We start from the raw sequence: 13,193 nt of genomic DNA on the forward strand, positions 1-13,193 counted from the left end.
TAGAAACTAGCATTTATGCATATATGAAACTAGCATGTATGCATATATATTTATAAGTGAGATTATTCTGTTAAAGGTTTCGTCAAGTTTTGATATCATGATTATATTAGTTTTAGAAATTGTGTAATTTCTCTCTTTTCCTAATCACTAAATAATTGCATATTTTATACATTTGTTTGATTTTTGAAAATTTCAGAGGGTTTATTACTGTGCTATTTTAACCCTACTTTTTAGACGTATTTAATATTTTATGTCAATTGATAGACTTAATAGACTTCTATTTGTAGAATTGATTTTGATGACATATTTCTTTTAGCTTTTAGATAATTATTCATTATATATTATATTAATATTCATATGTCTCTCATTAGATGGTAAATATATATTAACTAAAAATAGATTCTGGTAATAGCGCCATCATATAAAACTTGGGGTGTCACACTTAATTCAAGTTAAACTAACTGATAGAAAATATACAGTTTATTAGAGACCAGATTTTTGTGATTTTGTAAAAGAAGAAATTTTAAGTTCAGGACAAGCAGGTTTGGCACAGAGTAGATTTTCTATCCACCAGGAATTTGAAATTAGTGGAAAAATTCTGTATTCAGAGTGGAAATCCGGCCCCTGTCCTTAAGGTAATTGGTGTCTTGGAAATTATTCCCAGGAGTGCCGAGATCAAAGCCTGGGCTCTGCCGAATCCTCATTCCAGGGATGCCATTTCCAGAACAGTTGTCCTTTTCTCTGAAGCTTACACTTCTGAACATTGTAATAGGCAATAATTTGAGTTCATTAATTTGTTAATGTGTATTGATGAATTTTTCATGTCATTGTTTAAGATAAGCTTATTTCTATAAGAGTATTTCAGCTTTTATGGAATGCATTCAAAATCTGTACTGTCACAGTTAAACAACAGGAGATCAAAGTTACAATAAGCAGCTGTGACCTCTTCTAATGATCAGTACCAGCAATTCTAAATTCACCAACAGATTTTATAGCATATAAGGCATTTAACTCGTTATGACAAAATAACTTTAGTCTCATTTTAGTATAAATATGGATATTAGCAGAATACAATTTTGAAATAAATAAAAGACCTAGCCCCTGCTAATGCCTGTGTGTGTACATCCGCATTCTGTGTCTTTTCTCAGGAGATTCAGAATCGCAAATTCACACAGTAGAGAAAAGATGCCCATGGACTCTAGTATTAGAACACCGGCTACAAGAAAACACAAAGCAAAATAAGCAACTGAATAATAGTCAACCGAGATGTCTTCTAGTGCCTCATGTACTCACAGTAACTAATGCAGGTGAAAACACACCTTATCTGTACTTAAGTCCACTATATTGTAGTCACTTAATTAACTTATTTATAGACTACGGAGCCATGAAAAGACATTGAAGAATCTTATAGATATATTGGTACATCAAATAAGACAGTCTGAAAAGGCTATCTGCTGTATAATTCCAACTATATGACATCCTGGAAAAGGCAAAATTATAGACAGAGTAAAAAATAAATCAGTGGTTTTGGAAGCAATGGGAAAGGTAAATAGATAAAGCACAAGGGATTTTTAGGGTATTAAAATGCATTCTGCATAAATCTGTGACGGTGGATGCATGACATTATATATTTGTAAAAACATAGAGGTCTTAATGACGAAAAGCGTCCGGGCGTGGGGGCTCAATCCCAGCACTTTGGGAGGCCGAGGCGGGTGGATCACAAGGTCAAGAGATCGAGACCATCCTGGCCAACATGGTGAAACTCTGTCTCTACTAAAAATACAAAAATTAGCCGGTCATGGTGGCGGGCGCCTGTAGTCTCAGCTACTCGGGAGGCTGAGGCAGGAGAATCCCTTGAACCTGGGAGGAGGAGGTTTGCAGTGAGCCGAGATTGCACCACTGCACTCCAGCCCGGGCAACTGAGCAAGACTCTGTCTCAAACAACAACAGCAGCAACAACAACAACAACAACAACGAAAAGCGACAAAAAGCATGCAAACTAGAAACATCATTACTTTAGGGGTCCCATGAGGAATTGCAGGCTGTAACAAGAGATTCTAACCTTAGTACACATGTATGAAACAGACTCACTGAAGCAGGGGAGGGAAAAGGTACACATCTAAGTAACTTTGGAAGTGAGTGGGATCTTTAATGACTAAAGCAAAATGACTTGCGTATAAGCACTGTCCTCCAGATCCTACAATTGTTTCCTAGGGGTTACACAGATGAACAATTCTGACCTTGCTATAACAGTTCTCACACATGTAAATTAGTGTCACACATTTAAGTAAATAGATGGCAGGTCATGGTAGCCAGATTTGTCATTGTTGGGATAGGAGTTTACAGATAAGCAAAGTGAGCAGGTTAGAATGATCCATGTGGTAATGCATTAGAGTTGGAGATACCAGTATAAATTCACGTTTCATTCAGATGTCCTTCATACAGACACAGATGGTTGCATATGGAAATATTTATAGAAATACATGGGTTAGTGTGTGCACATAGATTTCATTTCTATGTCAGATGGTATGACACCAAAGAAACAATAGTCTAGTAGCAAGAAGCACACCCAGTTTCCACATCTTGGTTTCTAATACCGTTCTCTAATAAAAGGAAACGGCTCCTTGATGAAATGGCTGATTCTACCATTGAAAAGGAAATATACAAGATGAGCATCTGATATCTTGTATTCAGAAAGTAAGGAAGTGCTAAACACACACACAAACACACATTGGTAGGGGTGTGTCAAGGAGACACAGGAGTCAACTGAAAGAGCTACCAAAATCCAAACAGAGGTGACTTGAGCAACAAAATAAATTCAATGATAACCCAAAGCGTAAAATAAAATCCATCAGTGCTTATCAATATAAATAAATGACTGAATAAATTAACAAATGGTGGAGAATGCCTGGGCCAAGAATCCAAAACATTTATATAGATACTCCACCGTGAAAGAAGAAGAGCCTCATCCTCTATGCCTTAAGTGTGGGCTGCACATGGTGACTTCCTTCCAAAGATTACAGTGTAGAAAGAGCAGGGAAAGGAACTGTACAGCAGAGAAGCCTAGCAAACCTCAGTCGATTGATTAGGTCAATCTTAACAGGTTGTTAGCCATCTTAACAGAATGTAACCTCGATATGTTGTGATAATGAAAATAGCATTTTACCTCTGTGGTGTTCTTTCCAATGATCAGGACTAGCAATCTACTCACGAGACAAACATAAGATCAATTCCAATAGAGAGGCATCCTGCTATAACCAGGCCAATATTCCTCAAAACTGCCAAGGTCATCAAAAACAAAGGAAGTCTGTCACAGTCAGGAAGAAACTGCAGAGACATGATAGCTAAGTGTAAAGTTGTATTTGGGATGGGATCCTGGAATAGAAATACGACATCATATAAAAACTAAAGAAATCTGAGAAACTAAAGGCTTTAGTTAATAATTATGTTTCAATATTGGTTCATTAATTTTAAGAAAGGTACCTTACAAGTGTAAAATGTCAATAATAAGGAAAACTCTGTGGGGGTACATGAGGATTCTCTGTATTACGGTCTCAAATTTTCCAGTCAAAAACTGTTGTAAAACATAAAATGCATTATACAAACACAAATATGAGTTAAAGAAGATCTCTGTTCTCAAGAAGCTTACTGTCTAGAAAGAAGACAAATACCCAAGAAATTACAGTCCTGTGTGGTAAGTTTTGTGATAAAGGGAAACAAGGGACATGAGCATCTGGTGGTGGTGTACATAACAAAGGCCGTCAGTTCTAGGGAATCCTGTAGGAGAGAATAATTATGAACTGATATTACAGGAATCAAGGAGTGAAGAGGGCATGAGAAAATGCAAGAAGCAATAAAGTCCAGCCCTGAGTAGTTAACTCCTTTTATTACCAGGATCGAGAACAAATTCCCTAGACTTTTATGGTTATTCTAAATTTCATTGCAAATGTTCTTTTCTGCATTATCTCCTACTACTCAACTCTGTATCATTAAAAACTCTCTGTTTCTATCTAGCTTGGATGTATCAATTGCTTAAACATGTTCTGCCCTCTCTGGCCTTCTCTGAATAGTTACTTTCGGGATGCTGAGCGCATTTTTGCCCCTTTAAAAGGCTATGCAGTGTTTAATACTGGCCCTGTTTCACTTCTCCTTGAAAAGTCCCAAAATCTTCCACTTCATAAGTTCCCTTCCTACTGCAAACTCAGTTTGTTGTGTATCCTTCATTTTTAACATCAAGTATATATCACATCTTTTTAGAATCCTCTGAATCCAATTTTAATAATTTTATTTTTTAAAAAAATATTTTATGGTAACTTTGGAATTATGTACATTCTTATGTACTTACACATTTTCACCAGTTATATTTCTCAATCCTCCAAATAATGAACTTATTTTGAAATCATTCTTTAAGAATCATAGAATCCTTGAGTATCATTTTTCCCTCCACCATTATTCAAAGAGGGAAAGAATAAGAACTCATATTTATTGATATCAATGTATCAGGAACTGTGCAAGGCATGTGAAACATGTTAACTTTTCAACCCCCCAAACTCCTACGTGGTAGGTATCATTATTTTCATTTTCTGTGAAATAAAACTATCAAAGGTCCCCATCAATGTAAAATCTACCCAAGGAAATATGTCAGAATCCTGAGCGTGGAATCCAACAAGCAACAAAGTTCAGGCTGTTTCTATTCTCACATACATCCTCCTTTGTGCAAGCAAAGGGATTGAGACTCATAAAGCTGCAATTACTTTTTAACATTAAAATGTTATCGAGTGCAAAGGCCATACTGATTGCCATTTTTGTATGACAGTCACAGGCCTTGCCAGATATATGACCTTAAGCAATTTTTCAACATCCTAATTCCTGTTTCCTCCTTTTTAAAATGGGGCTAAAAATAGCACACATCTAATGAGATTGTTGTGAGGAATGAATGAGATGACGTGGGTGAAGTGCTTAGAGCATCCTCTGACCAGGAAAGCCCAGTTGCTACCATTGTTAACATCATCATACTTTATTGTCATGATTTCTTTTTTCTCTTCTCAGTTCTCTATGGCATAGAAAACTCCCAAAACTTACATGTTTGTTTTATGGTTTCTGGTTTTACTTCTATGACTGCCTTCTCATTTTCCAGAATATAAAAAATGAAATGGTATTTGACTTCAGTTCAAGAGCTTCTGTTAGTCACACTAAAGTGCTTAAGGAAAAGTAAGGGTGTAGTTAAGGCTGTCAGGAAAATATGGGGATTGCCACATGGCTCTGGGCAGGTAGTGATGGGGGCAGTGCAGGTGCATGCAAACTTTCTCTCCTCCTCTTCAAGTACCCTAATGAACTCAGAAAGGAAACTTTGACATTGAGAGCACACAGAGAAGAGACCCTAATTGAAATACAGCCATAAAATGTGTGATATATGTTAGTAATTAGAGAAACTGCTTAGTTCTCTTCTCAGGTTTAATAGCTTCTCAAAGATTGTGAATAAGTTGGGGTACTTTTTAATATTCCTCTGAAGTATGTATCCATGTACAACTTTTTATTACATAATTAAAAATGTCTTTGATCTGAAGGTCTTAGATTTATCCTAGCAAATTAAGTATTGAACAACTGATCTCTAGGTCTGCTTTATTCATAAAGCAAATTAGTGAAGGCAATCAGTGCCCAGTTTAGGATGCTGGTCAACACAGAGGGGTACAGAAGCTTCAATCACATCAAATAGCATGAGCTGTCATCCAAGAAGAAGGAATGCAGGGTGATCGGCACCATGAGAGTTATCTTAATTCTGTTCCGTTTTTAAAAGGTAAACAATTTTAAAGATGTCAAGGTTTGGAAGTGTATAACCACATACTCAAATAGGACCGTAATGCAGAAAAGGAGTATTCACAAAGACATGCCTTTTGTCTCCCCCAGAAAAATACATAACACGCTTAAAAATTGAATCATGTGTCACACTAGAGAATTAAAAAATAATAAAATAAATGTATGCATCTGCAAAATTGTCAAAGATGTTCTCAATTTCATGAAATTAAATTATATTGAATTTCACGTTCTCAGGTTCATGATTGATTACCTCCAGTCTCTCATGATCAGCAGTGCTCAATGTCAGTAGGTCTCACTTGTACCGGATAACCTGAAAGTTACTGGGAGGTTTGGGTCAACTTTCGAGTCTTCAAATCTATTCAGGAATTTTATTCTTCTTATTTCTTTTTTAACTTTTTAGATTCAGGTGGTACATGTGCAGGTGTGTTACCTGTGTATACTGCATGAAGCTGCGGTTTGGGGTATGAAGGAACCGGTCACTCAGATACCAAGAATAGTACCCAACAGTTTTTTGTTTTGTTTTGTTTTGTTTTGAGACAGAGTTTCACTCTATTGCCCAGGCTACAGTGCAGTGGTGCGATCTCGGCTCACTGCAACCTCTGCCTCCCAGGTTCAAGCAATTCTCCTGCCTCAGCTTCCCAAGTAGCTGGGATCACAGACATGCACCACCATACCCGGCTAACTTTTTTTTTTTTTTTTTTTTGTATTTTTAGTAGAGACAAGGTTTTGCCGTGTTGGCCAGGCTGGTCTCGAACTCTTGACCTCCGGTGATCCACCCGCCTTGGCCTCCCAAAGTGCTGGGATTACAGGCGTGAGCCACCGCATCCAGCCAACAGTTTTTCAACTCTTCCCCCTCCCCCTCCCTCCAGCCTCTAGGAGTCCCCACTGTCTATTGTCGACAGGAGCTATGTTAAAACCTTTCCATTTGTATATTTTTATATGTGTATATCAAAATGTGTATAGCAAAGGTAACTATAAAATGCTTGGTTTCAATGCATCCACTTTAATTCTATGAGTTATATTAAAGCTCTAATTCACATAACTGTTTAAGACAATAAGCACAGCATTGAGCTATGTGAAGTGCATGAGACATGCCTGGCTCCATTATCTTACATAACTTGGCTGTGAATACTGAAAGGACATTGTGTATCAAAATATTTTAGAAACAAAGACTGTTATACATATATTTGTTGTATTTTTATTTTTTAAGTGGGCCATGTATATGGCAGAGCAGGCAAATTTCTATTTGACCTTTTGTTTTGTTTTGTTTTCCTAAGAGAGAGAGGGTCTTTCTCTATCACCCAGGCTGGAGTGCAGTGGGGTAATCTTGACTCTCTGCAGCCTCAAACTCCTGGGCTCAAGCAATCCTCCCACCTCAGCCTCCAGCGTAGATGGAACTGGAGCTGTGAGCCATCATGCCTGGATAATTTATTACTTTGTGTAGAGACAGACTCTTGCTGTGTATCCCAGGGTGGTTCTGAGTCCCTGGCCTCAATCAATCCTCCTGCCTTGGCATCCCAAATATTTGACCTTATATGTGGTTTTATTAAAAGAAATAGGATGTTTCCAGTAATGGAAGTGAACCAAAGGAAGGAGTAAAAATGTATTGAAGTGCTAAATTTTACATTGAATTACATTTAAAAATGTTAACACTGAAAGAAAATATCATTGTCACGTCACCAGCTTTTCATGTTATTGACTTATCATAGTAAAATGGCACCTGTAATTAATTTATACTAAATGGCACCTGTATTTGAAATGCTAAATTTTATACCGAATTACATTTAAAATGTTATTAACACTAGAAGAAAATATCATTGTCACATCACCAGCCATTCATGATATTCACTTATCATAGTTAAATGGCAGCTGTCATTTGTACTAATGTGAAACATTGGTGATATGTGCCTACCGTCAAGACATATTGAATGAAGGGGCCTGAAGAACAGGTTAATGTGATGAATTGAGGCAGTGCTCCTTTCACGAGGGCACTAGCTGCGAGGGGTCTGTTCCTGCAGACCCCTGATTCCGACAGATGAATAAAGTACACTGACACACACATCTGCTCCTGAGCATTTTAAAGCATTTTTATAGTATGCGGTTTTGCCTAATAAGGTATTCTCATAGCAAATAAAATGCTCTGCCAGTCCAGCTGAGGGTCTGAGCCACTTACAGGCCCCAAGCCGAGTTCTGTAAACAGCTGCGACTCGGCCCTGATCCACTAGTCAGGTTTGCATTTATTCAGTAAGACTAATTAACAAAGGTTGTGAGTAAAGACCACTAGAGGGTAAAGATTAAAGGCCGGGTTCCCAGGCCTAAAGCAAACACCAAACTTCTGCGTAGGAGGCCGTAAAGTACCTAAGATAGGACAAAGGTTAGTCTTAAGCCCATGTAAGTAAACAGTTTTTTGACTATTACTGTAACTAGCTTTAATATATTTCCTATCAGCCAGTTCAAATCCCAGCAGTGAATCAGTACAGTCATTCCTTCATACAGGATGGGCTAGACATTCTTTATGCAGGAAATGAAATAGATGAAAGCCTTGTTATGTCAACTTCCAGTCACAGTTCTTAATCATTCCTCATGGGGCTAATCATTTTGTGCCTTTAGTGCAGAAGAGTTCTGCTACTTTGTAGCTCAACTTTGTACTGATTTCCAAAGACATATTTACAGAGAAGACAACACATTTCTCTTCAGAATTCATCGTACTTAAGGATGGTCTCCTATTCATAGATTCAAGAAAATATTTTAATTATAGTCCACAATTTTCCTGTAACTTCTTTTCTGGGGGAAGAGGGAGAATAGGAGTCTTGTTATTGAGGGGGAAAACATGGAGAAAGAGCTTAATTGTTGCAACAGCAGTACTTTTATCAGGGTAGAGCAATGTCGTTCTGTTCACTGAAGGATCTAACAGTTCACCCAAGTTACACCGTGTTGTGTAGTCATGCTCCAGGCAGGGTGCCTATTCTTCTCTAGGAGACATAAGTCAAAACATGGAGAGCTGCCAGCTCTTGATTTTTACTGGCTACAGAGATAAAGAGGAAATGGTTATTCAATAAATAACATTTTTACAATTAAAGATAAAAAGGTACTAGAAATAAACAGAATATTCTTTGGTTTCATCTACATGGTTACCACAACCCATAGTGCTGAATGTAGGCATATTTCCTGATATGACTATTAACATAAGGCCCTCTAAATATTTGATGAGTTTATATGTGCCTTACAGAAAATCTAATTTCCAGGTTATCACTGACAGTATGTTCTGCTTCTGAGACTGCTTCTCTTCTCTAAGAGGATACAGATTTTCAGGCATATACTTGCTATATCCTAGCAACACTTGGATATATCTGGTCAAGATAAGACAAGATATTAAGAACCATAAAATTATTTATGAACCAATCCAATGATTTAGGATATACTTATATCAATGAAACCAATAAGAGGCAATGTCAAAATAATGCAGAAGTAGCAAGAAAAAAAAACCTTATTTATTTATAGCTGCAATACATTGTTGTATTGGTTTTACAAGGTTTTATTGAGCCATTGTTGTATTGAAACATACATGCTTTCTATAATCCTAGATATTTAATTTATGATTTTTAAACATATAATTTTTGAAAATGTGAAAATACAGAATAATTTAATTTTGATTAAAATCAGGTAGTATAAAACATAAATAATTATTTTGAGCAAGTAATGAGTTGCATTATCATTGTAATTTTTAAGTCTCTTACCTTAATTAATAATATTGCAATCTCATATATCAATAAAAATACAACTGGAACAAACAGATGTGACTGAGGCATAAATTGCTCGTCTATGTCCAGAATCCAAACATATGATATACTTTACTGTTGAAGATATATTATACAAGAGGCTCAAAGAACAGTGCCTCAAACCTTTATTCTATTACTATGTCGAGAAGGAGGCATGCAGAATAAACTTAAATTATTATTCATGCTTCAGGATATTCAAAGAAAATTTTATTTGTCCTACAGAGACCTTTGAGCCTGAATAAAATGAGCAAAACCAGCAATATTCTGAATGTTCAAAGCTTGTTTCAGTCTGCAAATCTACTATGATTTCTGTAAAGTTATGACTTGACAAGATTTATGCTTGTCTTGTTACCTATTCACTTAATTGTGAGTTCCAGAATCCCTGTACATAAAAAAAATGCTACAGGAAGGGCTGGTTTCAGTAGATTTTTCTGCTGAAAGATTACGATATCTAGCATTAGACATTGAATTAAATTTAGCATTATTCTAGCTACTACACATAGAAGAAAGGGCAGGCAATATTTTTTGTTGAAAGGAAAGCACGAAAGCATATATGTGCCTCCTCTTCTCTCTCCTTCCCTCCCTCTCTCCTCTGCTGTCTTGTATTTGCTTCTCTCCCTCTCCCACCCCCTTCTATATAAATACTCATGCAACATCTGCGATATAAAAATCAGCTTTCAAGATTTCTTCTTTTTCTTATCAGAGGCTTTGTAGTTTGAATGGTACGAGAAAAGCAGCAATTTAAATCTTGATTTTGTTGAAAGGGGTTTAATGAAATAATAACATCTTTTCTAGTTGATATGCACTGATAGAATTTTACTGCAAACATGTATGAATTAGTTCAAATATCATGTTTTGAAAAATCTACTTTACCCTGATGAGAACAGAGAAACTTGATCAACAGAACACTGAGGGCACTAAATCAGAAAGAGACACAATTTTATGAATTCTTTTACTCTTTCAAAAAACACAAGTGAGCCAAATATTCTTTTATCACTAAGGATATAATACAAAGAGCTATTGTTGTTTTCTCTCAAAAGCTCACAGTCTGGGAGAAGGTAAAACGTGTATAATAAGAAGTGCATGTGCTCTAGGTCACTTGGATACAGGTTGATACTGAGCTTCTCATACACATCAGCTATGTTAAAATATAAGAACAGTGGGCTGCAGGCATGAGTTCCTCAAGAAGGGGCACTTGAGCTAATTTTTTCTTTTTTTTTAGACTGTTTCTCACTCTGTCACCTAGCCTGGAGTGCAGCGGTGCGATTTTGGCTCACTGCAACCTCCACCTCCAGGTTCAAGCAGTTCTCCTGCCTCAGCCTCCCAAGTATCTGAGATTACAAGTGTGCACCCCCACACCCAGCTAATTTTTGTATTTTTAGTAGAGAAGGGGTTTCATCATATTGGCCAGGCTGGTCTCAAACTCCTGACCTCAAGTGATCCACCTGCCTTGGCCTCCCAAAGTGAGCTAAGTATTAAAGGTTAATTTTGGTCAAAGAATGTGTATGGGGAAGATTACACTAAGAGAACAGACCAAGAGAGTGTAACATTGAGGAACTGCAATTTTTTTGGATGGATGAACTCTAAGGAACACATGAAAAAAAATGAGACGCCAGAGAGGTCGATTGAGATGATCTCTTAGGTCACATTAGGAAAAGTCTTATTATGTGAATGCCTTTATTTTGGGGGGAAGGAGACAACAGGCTACTTACAGATTTTAAAGAGTGGATTACCACGATTCACATGCATTTAGAAGTATAATCTTGGAGACAGTTGAGAAATTTACTGGAAGAAGGCTACGCTGAATGAGATGATATGCATCATAAAGCCATTCCCACTGTTAAGGTAAGAAAAATCAGCCTGAAATAAGGACAATGGGGGAAAAGAAGAAAAGAAACAGTCAGAAAATCCTGAGGAAGTAAAACAAATTGATGTGGTTAGTTTTAGAGAATATAGAATTTGAGATTCTGGCAGAGCTGTCCAGTTAATGGAAAGAAGACAGTTTGTGAATTCAACACTAAAAGCATATTTTGGGTGGTAGTTGAAACACTGGTTGTAGGCGAGGTATCAATGCTGTTAGAACAGTGAAAGGAAAAGAAAACCATGCATAAATGTAGAATTTAATGCAAAACTCAAATAATAACATTTCCCAAATTTTAGGTCCACATCAAAGTTCCTCAAGGGACAAAGCACATTTCCACAAATCACAGTGGCTTATTCTATGATATGGTTTGGCTGTGTCCTCAACCAAATCTCATCTTGAATTCCCACGTGTCTTGGCAGGGGCCTGGTGGGATGTAATTGAATCATGGGGGCAGGTCTTTCCCATACTGTTCTCATGATAGTGAATAAATCTCACGACTTATACACTGGTATGTTGTGTCTTTGTTCTCGTTGGTTTCAAAGAACATCTTTATTTCTGCCTTCATTTCATTATGTACCTAGTCGTCATTCAGGAGCAGGTTGTTCAGTTTCCATGTAGTTGAGCCGTTTTGAGTGAGTTTCTTAATCCTAAATTCTAGTTTGATTGCACTGTGGTCTGAGAGACAGTTTGTGGTCTGAGAGATCTGATGACTTTATAAGTGAAAACTCCCTTGCACAAACTCTCTCTCTTTGCTTGCCACCATCCACGTAAGATGTGATTTTCTCCTCCTTGCCTTCGGTCATGATCCTGAGGCCTCCCCAGCCATATGGAACTGTAAGGTCCATTAAGCCTTTTTCTTTTGTAAATTGCCCAGCCACGGGTGTGTCTTTATCAGCAGCGTGAAAATGGATTAATACACTGTAGAAGGGAGTCTCCACTGGGATCTCTGGCTCACTGTGGAAAATAATCTCCACTGGGATCTCTGTCTCATTGTAGAAATGAGTCTCCAGTGGGATCTCTGGCTCACTGTGGACAGGACTCTCCACTGGCATCTCTCTCTTGGGTTTTCATGTCCACATTCACCAGGTGCTACTGCCTCTCATGATACCTCTGTGAAACTCCAATCTAGTCAATTATCTTTTCTAACGCTGCATTTCCTAGGTTATAGTCATCTGGTGTAGCAGTCATTGAAATAGTGTGAATATTATCCTGAGATACAGGAAGATTTTTCTAAGGAATTCACTTGAGTTGGTAAATTTTAATTATTTGATTATTTAACAAATTAAAGGAGGCATAATTGTTAAATCATAAATTATTTAAAATAATTTTTGATGACAAATAAGAGATATATAATAACATTGCTATAACAAGGTTAATTTATACCTTATTTTCTTATTTATAAAGTTTTTGATAATTTACATAAAAAAGAAAATAAATTAAAGCTGAACATTTGAATTCTAGTAGTAATTCATATTCTTATATTGATACTTAAACTAACTGACAATTTAAAACCCCATTGATTTCATTGTGTGATATATTTCTAATAAACAACATTTACATACTGTTGGAGAAAATGTAACTTAGTACAGCCATTATGGAAATCTATATGAAGGATCCTCAAGAAAACAAAAATAGAACTACCATATTATCTAGTCACCCTACTGCTGAGATATACCAAAAATATTTGAAATCAGTTTGTGAAGAGATTTCTGCACTGCCATGTTCATTGCAGC

Source organism: Pan paniscus, chromosome 17, assembly GCF_029289425.2.
Source record: "Pan paniscus chromosome 17, NHGRI_mPanPan1-v2.0_pri, whole genome shotgun sequence".
Lineage (NCBI taxonomy): Eukaryota > Metazoa > Chordata > Mammalia > Primates > Hominidae > Pan > Pan paniscus.